This window comes from Haliotis asinina, chromosome 14 (assembly GCF_037392515.1).
Source record: "Haliotis asinina isolate JCU_RB_2024 chromosome 14, JCU_Hal_asi_v2, whole genome shotgun sequence".
In the NCBI taxonomy this organism is placed as follows: domain Eukaryota; kingdom Metazoa; phylum Mollusca; class Gastropoda; order Lepetellida; family Haliotidae; genus Haliotis; species Haliotis asinina.
Window position 1 is genome coordinate 13,868,463 of NC_090293.1, and position 12,298 is coordinate 13,880,760.

Sequence of the window (12,298 nt, forward strand, 5' to 3'; positions counted from 1 at the left end):
AACAGCGTTCGATTCCGTAATGGTATACGATAACAGTGAAAGAGAGGGGTACTACTCAGTTAATTAATTCTCGTGGGACGACCTATATCTGTCTCTGCATAGGAGTCCACATTTGTGGCATAAACGTCTCCTGTGTAGCTGTTTGTATTGACCCAGTGAAAGAAAGTCTCATCATAACCAACTCTGGGACTTCCCGATTTGTGTGACCCGCCAGCACTTTATATAACGCCTTATCCAAAATATGTAGATTGATGCTCATGCTGTTGATCACTGGACTGTCTGGTCCACACTCGATTATGTACTCACGCCATCTAGAAGAAATATTGCTAGGTGCGACGTCAAACAATAAAAAACAACATCATCATGCCTATTGGGAGTTGAATTACAATAGCCGTATTCATATACGGGGTAAGTTACTTTCATATGGCTGCAAAACCGTGAGGGTCCCGGGGTAGAATAGGCCTTCAGCAACTCGTGCTTGCCACAAAAATCGACCATGCTTGTCGTAAAAGGCGACTTACGGGATCGAGCAGTCAGGCTAGCTTACTTGGTTGACATATGTCATGGGTTCCCAATTGCGCTGATCAACGGTCATGCTGTTGATCACTGGATTGTCTGGTGCACACTCCAGTAAAATTTACAGACCGCCGTCATTTAGCTGGAATATTGCTGAGTGCGGCGTAAAACTAAACAAAACTCCCTCAATCATACACAATCGCAATTTAAGCATACATGTATAAGTTGAACTTCTGGTTATAACAGCAGAAATATATCATATAGGCCTTTTTAATTACCAAACCCCCAAATCGATTTATGTGCCATATTCTTCTCAGCCACATGAAAATTGTGGAAAGCGGTAATTCTCTGTATCTGTTTTACTATAAACATGCTAAAGCAGTGTACTGAGCAACGTGATTGTTTAAACCAGAACCTCAGATTCGAGTATCGGAATTGGTGTTCACATCGCTACTTCTCTCAAATGTCCCTCTATGTGTTTTATTATCTTAATCATATTTGCATCGTCTCGTGTCACCTGATTCTGCGTCAACCATGCACGTGTGCAATGCCCGTTTCATCACAAGTATCTAAACATCATATTTGAACACATGATTGTGTTAAGGAAAGTTTCACCTTTATTGATGTATAATTGACGGGAATGTTTATCCCAAGTGTAAGCATTTCCTTTTAAGGATATTCTTTACCTGTGTCTAGACAGGTTAATGCAAATTAGATAAAAATTAACGGGTCATAAATGTAAAAGTTAACTTGACATGACAGTCATAGTTAATCCTTGATCGCAGATAGATCTACACGAAAGGACAAACATAATAAGATAATAAAATAGTAAGATTTAAAAAAAGTTGGTGGTCTTCGATTTCAAACAAGTTCTAATAGAGTAAGCTTTACATATAAACAGCCAATGGAAAATGGCAATCGCCAGGTAAAGTATATGGTATTGTGTTAAATCTCCTTTTGAGTGAGAAAAAAATACACTTTACTTTTTGATGAACGAAAGGAGAAAACATTCAAACAACCTGCAACAGGAATGTATTGATTTGCTCCGTGTTTTTTAACAATAGGTATACTCCCTTAAACAACTTATTAGCCGGTAGAACAAGCTGCCCTGCCCTGCAACGCGCTGAACTGTTGACAACAAGTGCCTGACAGATCTCGCCTGTTTGCGAAGGAACGTGTAAACCGTTTCCCAAACGACAATTTCTATACTCTAGATAATAAAACAATTATTACTACTAGTATGTTATTACCATTGTAGTGAGATAATCTATACAAATGCCGATATGACTTGATTAAAACAGGGTTCCCAGTATAGTGACAGTTCGGATATGTTTTATAAAATGAAGCAGTGGAAAGATAAACGGTTGTCCACCAACTAGTATCCGAATTGATTACTGAGTCGTCCACTGGAGGTCGCTGTAGAGAAGACGCCGATTTCATATATCTATCTTCAGGTGTGTTGATGTGAATTTACGAATTTGTGGAAAGTACGAAGCGTGTCGGCTTGGCATAAGGTATGACTATGCAATAGGTGTATCGAAGAAGCTGTTTGCATGATTTACGGAGCAGATACTCTAGTGGGTTCCAGGCAAACTTGTTGCTTGGGTACGGCATCCTCGCAAAACATGACGGCTGACAGATAACTTGTCTGTACTAGATACTGGTTGTGTTATTTGTCAAAACAGTGCAATCAGTGTCATATTTGTCATTAGTTACACTTTACACTCGGGTCAGTGATTAATCAAAGGTACATGTCTGCTGATGCAAAATTAGTTTTTTGATAATACTCTGCTTTATGGATCTGTACACATACCATCATCATCAACATGAGATCACTGATAATCACCACCGAAGTTGATTGAGCACAATGATAGTATAATGCCATTATGATATTATTACATTTTTTAAAAATATTCTAGTAAATTTTCATGTGGACGCAATCTATTTGTGAAAAGTAGAAGTTTTAGACTTGAAATATTAAAAGGATTAAGATGCAGCGTTAATCAATAATTGATTAATTACTTTTGGGGTATTAATCCGAAAAAGTTTAAGATTCCATGGTATGTCAGCTGTATGTTTTGTCTTCTTGGAAATTTATGTTGATCTGAATGTATCTGTTTCAAATGTGTAGTTGTCAACATGCATTATCATAATAATAAGCTAATGGATTTAAGTAATTCGTCTTCATTTGCTGAATATTGTGCACAATATGTAATGTTGACATACAGTAACAAGTCTGTTTAACTTTGATGGATATATCATGGCTAATGATAATTCACGTTAGCCAGCTGCTGAGCTGTAAGCATAAGGTCACCCATCTTAGACTAGTGAAATTTTAATCAAACATGTTATTCACTTAAAAAGCTATCATAAGGGACCAGCTACTGCCATAGATGCATGCCTATGGTAATCTAGTTTTACATCATTTGAGTGACTGAAGGAAAAAAGAGAAACTTGATGGTACATGTGTAAAATTGTATGGTCCAGACTTGTTATATAGAGTATGCAATGTAAAAACAAAGAGCACCAAACTGAAAACGTGTAAAACTAAAATATAGCTATATACGATATGTAAAGCAGGATGACATTGAATTGAATTTCTAACCATGACCATGCTAGCTGTTGATTAGAAATCATGTCTGATTGCTTTGTCAGAAGGCAACCAACAGACTACGATATTCATTGTCACTGCTCAGTTCATTGGTACTGGACGTGAGTGCATCAAATCAATACTTTTGATTCTGATTGCATTTAGAAGTTGAACACTGTAAACCACAACCTGTAATGGCGAATGTTTAAAATTTGGAGAGGATGACCATAATTTGTAAATTTCAAAGTTGAAGTTTTCAAGTCCTCGACTATGTCAAGACAAGAGAAATCCTTAAAATTCAGGGTGAGTTAAGGGTATCCCATAATCCTTGAAGATCCCTTAGTGGAGGGACAGTCTTAAACCTAAGTACTCGAAACATCTATTACTACTAACCATTTAGTCATGGCAGCAACCTGAACCCTTGAATTTTGTGTTTTATAGTTTGTTTTTTGTATTTTGTTTTCATGATAATGAAATAAACAAATAGTTTCAAGTAGTTTTGTGGACTGATCAGAGATTTAAATATGTGTAATGTCTAACAAGTAACATTACTGACTCATAGAGGGAAAGTCTGGGCCATGGGCCATTTTGCTCATCAGAATAAAAAAAATGGCCCATTAGAATTTGTAAGATGACTATTGATACAAAATTACAAGGGCAGTTGCCCATTCTGAATCAGGAAATGGCTGATAATCCGGAAAATGACCCATTGTCAAAGTTCATTATCCCAATTTCTGGATAGATCACAGAGACCTCCAGCCAAACATTTCTGCCATCCTTTGAGTAGAGTTGAACATAATTAGTAGTATTCATAATGACCATATTGACTTTAAAATGCTGGTTTAGGTGGGTGTTGGGGTAGCCTGAAGGCTTAAGTGTCTGCTCATCACACTAGAGACCCTGTTTCATTTGTCCACATGGATACAATATGTGAAACCCATTTCTGGTGTCCCTAGTCAGTATATTTCCAGAATATTGCTCAAAAAGACGCAAAACCATTCTCATGCTAGCTGAAGAGAAAGACGATGAGTGAGTGAGGGAGTGAGTTTAGTTTTACGCCACACTCAGCAATATTCTAGTGATATGGCGGCGGTCTGTAATCCAGTGATCAACCACATGAGCATCGATCTGCGCAATTGGGAATCGATGACATATGTCAACCAAGTCAGTAAGCCTGACCACCCGATCCCGTTAGTCGCCTCTTACGACAAGCATAGTCGCCTTTTATGGCAAGCATGGGTTGCTGAAGGTCTGTTCTACCCCGGGACCTTCACAGGTCAGAAAGACGTTGAACTGAAACTGATGAGAGCAGTCACCTGTCAATCAGTCTGTGTTCCATGATCAACTAAGATTGTAAAAATAAATAAATATGATATTTTGTTCTTATAACTGGGCTATCTTGAATCCCAACCAGCTGCATTTAATGTAACATTACCAAATTCAAAAGTACCTTGCAATGAATAATTCCAAATGTTTATGATAATATGTGTGTCATATGTCGTGTGTCAGTCAGCTAAGCGTGACAGTGCTTCACTCCTCAGGAATGTCTACTATGTCTAATTATGCCAAGTTTCTTACTGTATTGTCTATGATAAAGGGACCTAGTCTGTAGGTATGTTAATGCTTCACCATTTCACATTACATACATATTCCTTGAACAAGACAAGCAACATGAATGAGTGGAGAATAGGTAGTTTGCTGAAACATTCATCTTACTAGAGTATCCAACTGAGCAATTCCTTGACACTTGGATGTGAATTGTAGTCTAGAGAATGTCTCAAGTAATAACTATTTTTCACAGTGTTGTTTACCTTTCATTGATTGTGGTTTTAACCCATCAAAGCTGATTATACATATTGTCTTCAACAATTTTCTAAAGATATGTTTGCAAGTGATTTCACACAAAGCCTGTCTGTGAGGTGTGACTGTTTGCAGTGGTTATATCTCAGTCAGAGTTCTCATTGTACAGAAACTATTTCTCTACTTACATCAGTTTACATGGTAAATTTTGTGAATGTTCATTTACAAGTCACTCAACTCGTTCAGGTATGAATAATTCACATTTGGGTTGCCTAGCAACATTAGTAGCACTTCAATGATATCATTTGCAAAAATATCAGTCATTCAGTGACTGTAGTAATTCATTGTTATCAAGAACGTTTATATTTGCTGTCTGTTCTGGAACTGTGGTGGTGGTATAGGTAAATTTAATGAAAACATGTGATCTATGGTCTTTCGGATGTGATCATTGTGATAACTGTACATATTGAATATGGACCTTCTAGCTGTATAAGATGAGAAGTAGATGCAATTTTTTTTATCCATGCCAACTGAAGGAGCTGTTGATTTTAGCCTGGTTCAGCATGTTCATGTTTACCTGTTTAAACGTTTACCAAATGTTCTCTTACAAATGTAATCATATTACCAGTTCCTTTCTAAGAGGATGTGTTGTTTGTGTTACCATGGTAATGCATCAATATTTTCTGGCAGCTGAAACTACGGTTAGTGATCCCTGTGAAATGCCTCAAATATGTAAACATGGTACATGCAAACATGAAGAGGATAACTGATGAGGTTTTTACCACAAATGGGAATAGGAATAGACTAGTTAGTCATTATTTTCTACTGTTACTTTGTTAGAGGTATCCTGAGGACTTGTTGAATCAATGAATGTGATGTTTTTTTTCTGTGCCTATGTATGTTTTGTCATCATTTGGGTTGATAATTGTTTCATTTTAGTGTCATTGTCCTCAACATTATTCAACACCTGACAATTTGCTGTTGTTTACATTCACATCATATCTGATATCTACATTATATTGTGAACCTGTTTGTCCTTATTTTTCATATGTTTTCTTTTCGAGGGTTTAAGTACACCTTTTTTGTGTTCATTCTTGTCCATTGCCAAGAATTTGCCGAAAACACCTTCACCATGTTCACGGTTAGACATAAATTTTGGCTTGTTGTCAATGACAGTCATGATTTTGTTACATTTGAAGGTCTTGAAATATAGTAGGAAGAGGGTAGAGATCTGTGTGTTGTCATGTTTTCAGTTAAGATCTCTTATCCAGACACAAGTACCAGAGTCAGTGAAAGCATATTTAAACTGATCCGGTCTTTAATTTGCTTATTGTGTTAAGCTTTACTGTTGTATTCTATATATCACATATCATGTTTATGATGATATTTGTAGCGTGAAGCTGAGTGTAAAAAGTTAACATCACTTTTTTAGCATGTTAGACCAGACCATGTCTTCCTTAGACCCAAAGCACTGTCTTGTGATTAAATAGTGTAATGCCTCACAGATTGGTAATTAGCATGGCTGGTGTCCTGCTAGACAGCTCCTATTATCCTGTTATGGACAGTGTGTTAGAGCTGCCAAATGGGATGAATGCCAGATATTTGGATATGTGAAATTAGTTTATATAACCTAGTCTGTGGTGGAGAGAGCACAACATTGAGTGATCACACAAGGGATGTCCCAGTAAATATGTTCAGTGTTAGTGTGGACAGGTTTCTAACAATACTTGATTGAGGTGAGTCTTCTTTATAAAGTTTATCTTTACTGATCACCATGATAACTACTTCACCTTTGTTGGCCATTTGATGACCTTTCCTTATCCGAGAGAGATCCTTTCATGTGGATGTTTCCTGTTTGTTGTTGAGAGAGGAAAATAGGTTAGTTTGAAATATTTGTCTTTAAAGTTTATTTGTCATCTTTGATCATTTTTTATAAACTTTGATTGTGTGGATGGACATTTGAAAGATGATTTTGCATAAAGATGGTAATAATTTTCTGACGTAATTATTTACATAAATTGTGTTAATATTTTCTTTCTTGTTTGTTAAAGCAGGTAATGCAAGGGGTATTTTTCAGTTATGTTTTTTCACACACTCCCCCCTAAAAAACATAGGCCAGTAGGTAAATAATCCATTTTCCAATATGGATATATTTATAGCTGTCCTGAAAGTGTTCAGTAGATAAAGAAAGAAAAACGATAAGAGGAATAGATATCTTAGCAAGTTTCCCATACAAAATAGATAATGATCTGGCAGTTTTTGTCATGTTATGTTTCACTTCATGTATATTTCCTTGAAGGAGTTATTTGTAAGAAATAATGGTCCTAAAACTAGGACATGATGCATACAGATTTTTGCATTTCATCAACATGACTGTTGCTCTGATGTAGCCTAGTCTTTGACTAAACAAGTTTGAAGTTTGTGTTAAACTGTCTGTTCTCTTGGGGTGTTTTGATCAAAATTTCAACTTTCTTTTTATGGTTAGGTAGGCAAAGTTTAAAGTATTCTGCTGGTTATTTCTTTCATCACTGTTAACATACAAGTTCTAGCATGTCGTAATGAATCCAATACATATAATTGCTGATGCAGCAGCTTGTAAACTCTAAGCAGGAGTTTTTCTCCAAGGAAATCAATTTCCTGATGTCATGTAATATGAGTTGCTGTATTGAATTTTATTCCTGTTCACTTAATTGCCCACACATGTCAGAAAGAATGATATATGTGTGATAATAAGCAGCAGGGATATTCATGATAAGATGTTTGAGAAATTGGGAGCATTTTTTCTTATAGTAAATTCCAATATATATAATTTTGAGTGCACGCTGCAAGTTTCATGAGAGTGACACTTGTACCAGGATGAGATGAGATTATGTAGTCCCAGCAGCAGGCTACAGGACGCATGATGGGCAGACTAATGTACGGCTAGTTCTCCCACTCAGGATATAAATAAAGGTCACTGATTTAGCAATATGGCTGTTAGAGTGTAGATCACATTCACTTGGGGAGATTTGTCAAGCTGCTGGTGTATGTCAACTTGCACTCTCAAAACCTCCAGTGGCTATTGTTGCCTTGGGTTGATTAACAGCTGGTGTAGGAACAGATGGTCCTTTTTGAAACATACATGGGAATATGATTGGGATGAGAGGGTATTTGTTCTAATTAATTGGAAAAATGGATTGTGGAGAAAATATGCTTTCATCATTTGTTGATATATACGCAAAATGAGATGATATTGATCATTTTGAGAATGCAGATATAGATCATGTTTATTGCTAATTGTTTGGTTTCTTGCTCATACTATGTTATTAACTGATTAAATTAAATCAAATTGTCATGTTTATTGTATCATGGAATGGAGAATAATGAAAATATCTTCTCCGATAGAATGGTTTGGGGAAGAACTTTGTACAACATTAATTGACATTAATGACAGTGTTAACTTGCACATTGTGTAGGAAAATATTGTGTTATACTCGATTACATTTTACAGTATATACTTACATTAGAAAAACACCAGGGAACTAGTGACTTGAATGAAGCAATCACTGACTCTAGTAATATCTTAACAGAACATCTAGTAGTAATAACAATGCATGAACAGTATGTGATGGATTTCCACAGAGAAGCCAAAACATGTTCTGTAGGGGGGTTAAGTCTCTGATGCAATTTATCGAAGCACATTCATGAAAATGTGCCTGAGACCAAAACATGATGACCAGACAAAATGGCCAATTCTGGTTGTGATAGTGAGGAGATCAGTATCCTGGAGTTGGCCAGAATAGTTGATAAAACAAAAGTGTAATTTGTCATCTGTGATACAAGTACCAACAAGCAAGGAGATTTGCATGGGAGCGACTGTGAGACATGATTACTGCAAATCTGAGATAAAACAACACCAGGACAAGAGTGTGTCAGTACATCAGTTGTACAACGCAACAGATTCAGATGTGTTTTGGATATCTGTGCAGAATTCTTTAAAATAACAGAAAGGTGACATCTGATGCATGCTCAATATCTCCACGGTGTATGTTTCGATGTATCTCCACTATACCCTGGATGCATCTACTGGTTGGCCCGATAATTTTATTACCCTTTGCTTGTTCGGCATTCTCACATTAGCCAATCAGCTAATCCGCCGTTACAGCCGAGCTTCCCTGTGTCAAGATAGACGATGGTCGCAGCTGCGAAGCTTTGTTTGCAGTGCGATGCAAATAATACATAATAGGGGGTAATAATACATACAAATTGATAGGTCTGAAACTTTAAGCCAATGTATGCAAAAACCCCTTCTACCTCCTTTTGAGAAAGTCTGCATGGTTTGTGTAGCCAAGTTTAATCTGTTAGATTATTCAAAAAGTGAAAGTGAGTTGTGATTGGTTCGCTCAACTTCCCAGCGTTACTACCTGCTTGGATAAAAAGTCAGCCAAGGGAGATAATAAATTTATCTGCCAGACCCGTAGATGCGTCCAGGTTATAGTGGAGACTTATCAGAACATATACCCTGGAGATATCGAGAATGCATCTGATGTTGTAAAGCAGCTTTGTGAAGGACTCTTTAAGGAACATACTGTTAAGAGTGTGACTCTAACAGTGTACCATAAACAATGTCATTTAGAAAGTGGTCACATGCAATATTTGTTATGTTTGGGATTACGTTTTCTTAGCACTTTCTTGTGCCTCTAACTCAGCGATAGCTAGGAGGGTAGGGGTAGCCTAGTGCTTAAGGTGCTTGGATTTGATTCCCCACATGGGTACAATGTGTGAAGCACATTTCTGATACTCCCCGCCTTGATGATGCTGGAATATTGCTAACAGCAACATAAATCTACACTTACTCACAGAGGGCAGAACAAGTAGTGGCAAGGTTTATGCCAGGGTATATTACTAACAAGTCTTGACTACATTTGGTATGGGAGTGGTAGTTTAATGGAGTTGGGTGGTATCACACAACATGAAAACTAATTTAGTTCTGATAATGAAGATTTAACTTGTTAGTGTGTTGATGAAATTTTGAGTCCTGTCTTTTCTTGGTTTGGTAAAATTATCAGCAGAAATATGGAACTGCAAAATAATAGTGGCACACCAGTTTGTCAACATTTTTCTCTGACGGGAAGACATACAGACTTTGAACTGGCTGTTACTGTTAGGTAGTGTGGAGAATCAGAAACCAAATCCACTTTCAATTATTGGAGGACTCCTGGTGAACGATTACCGATTATAATAGAAATTCATACAGTTTTTGAAGTCATCACCAATTTCAAGGGTTTTCCGTCAGTCTTTTTTGTCTAATCACTCGCAAAGCGTTTTGCTGTGGGTATTAAAAAGTGCTCCATCTGTGCGTCTGTTCACATTTGTCTTTTCCGGACCAGAACTTCAAAACCGTTGATTATTTTTTCACCAAACTTGGCATATAGACATATCTGGTGGTGTGCTCATGCCTTTTGGTAGTTTGGGATTTCCGAATAAAATATTTTTTGCATTCCATGGCAACAAGTTTGACTTTGATTGAATTTGGTGGGTGTGCTCTTTCCAGACCAGAACTTCAAACCGTTCACTATTTCTTCATCAAACTTGGCACATAGATAGATCTGGTGGTGTACTGGTACCTTTAGGTAGTTTTGGATTTGTAAATAAAATATTTTTTTTCATTTCCGTGGCAAACGTTCTACTTTGACTGAATTTGGTGGGTGTGCTCTTTTGCGGACCAGAGCTTCAAAACCGTTCAGTGTTTCTTCAACAAACATGGCACATAGATAGATTTGGTTGTGTGCTGGTGCCTTTTGGAAGTTTTGGATTTCTGAATAGGGTATTTTTTTTGTGCTTCCACATGTTCCATGTCAAAACGTTTGTCTTCAACTGGTTTTTGTGGCAGTATTCCTTTCTGAAGCAGAACTTCAGAACCTTTCAATACTCTCCTTCCACTTTGCCGTGAACAAACCAAAACATTTTACACCATCATAACTAGTAGACATATTTATGAAGTGTATATTGCCATTGTGGGGGATATTGATGGCTTTGTCTTCTCTTCTATTTCTAATACTGTCATGCAATGAAATACAAGCATGCAACAAAGACACTGGAATTGTAATTAAACAATAAAAGTGGTTAAAATTTAACAGTTCCTACTCTCATATTTTCAGTACTTGATTATTTTATTCTGAATCATTAAATACATGTACCATCATTCATGAGTATGCTGAATATTCATCATATTTAATGGTAGTTTACTTCATTCAAATGTGTCTTACTAAAACAACAAAATTCCAGTTGATCGAAAATATGTTTTTTTGACAATAGATAAATAATTTTAATCCTTCTTTCATTAGTTTCAGTTGATTAAGAATACTTTCGATCATTGGAACACCACTACTGCAAGTCATGTTCTCGCGCTAAGTATGCAAGAGAGATCTGTCACCAACCAATACGGCCCAGCTTAGGGTATCCCTTTAGGTAGTATTGTGGATAATACAAAGGGTATTGAACACTTGTCAATCAACATTGTATGCTATAGAACATGGTGCTGTGCATTGTATTGCCAACATGGTTGGTACAGCAGATACTGAATTACAGTCCTGAAATTAGTTTTAGTGACCTTCATTGTGAGTACACCTTCACAATCATTTTGTCAATTCCCTTATCTGTAGTGTGTAGTAGTTTTGCTGTTTATTCAATCTGGCAAGTTGTAGGAGCTATCACTGTCCTGCACGCATGCCATACAAGTTGGCGGGTTGTTATTCCTTACTATCTGGTCGTGTAGGTCAACTTGATGGTGTAGTATGAATAGATTATTGGCTTGCATGATTATTGTCAGCAAAATGCTACAGTATTTCACTGACCATCTCTAGGTATTCTGGTTTAGAATTTGAGTAATGAGGTGGATCTTCTGATCATTCTTGGTAGATTGTCTTCTATGGTATTCTGATGGCATGGGTTGTTGCTGGCAGTTGTAACCTCTGAGGTGTCTCCAGGTAGTATTTTTGAAATGCTGCACCCGTATTGGTGGAATTGTTAGTGAAAAATTCATGGAAGTTTTGCTTCATTTCGGAATTTAAGCCCACTCATAAGTATGCCCATGGGATTAATAATGGGATATTTACCCGTTGATTCCATCCTATTTTGTCTATTGAGTCGTTTTCGTCATTCAAGCATTACCTGAATTTAACTTCTGGGCTAAATTATGTTGTTGTTTTTTTCATTTGTTAACAAGAAGGGTCATTATCTATTATTAAGCCTAAGGCTTAAATACAGGAAGTCATGGTATGTCGGTGACCACGGTCAGGTATAACCTTGCTATCATTTAATTTGTTGATGGAAATGATTAGGGCCAAGACACTTAATATCAGTGTCAAGAATGCTGTTTGCTGCATCAAACCAATGTATTTAGACATAATG

General features: G+C 36.8%; 2 protein-coding genes across 4 annotated transcripts in view; one reads left to right on the top strand and one right to left on the bottom strand.

Annotated features, from left to right (window-relative positions):
- The window catches only part of LOC137261098 (mediator of RNA polymerase II transcription subunit 18-like), a 189,801-nt gene that overhangs the window by 122,171 nt on the left and 55,332 nt on the right, over positions 1–12,298 (bottom strand). The gene's annotated exons all lie outside the window — the stretch shown is intronic.
- The window catches only part of LOC137261320 (CD82 antigen-like), a 37,540-nt gene continuing 27,154 nt past the window's right edge, over positions 1,913–12,298 (top strand). Inside the window, exon 1 of one of the 3 annotated variants that reach the window (XM_067799055.1) lies at positions 1,913–1,970. The gene's annotated coding sequence lies outside the window, so the exon portion shown is untranslated. Of the gene's footprint in view, positions 2,031–6,558; positions 6,643–12,298 lie in introns of those variants that run through there. The other 2 variants (XM_067799054.1, XM_067799056.1) reach the window with 2 other exon arrangements.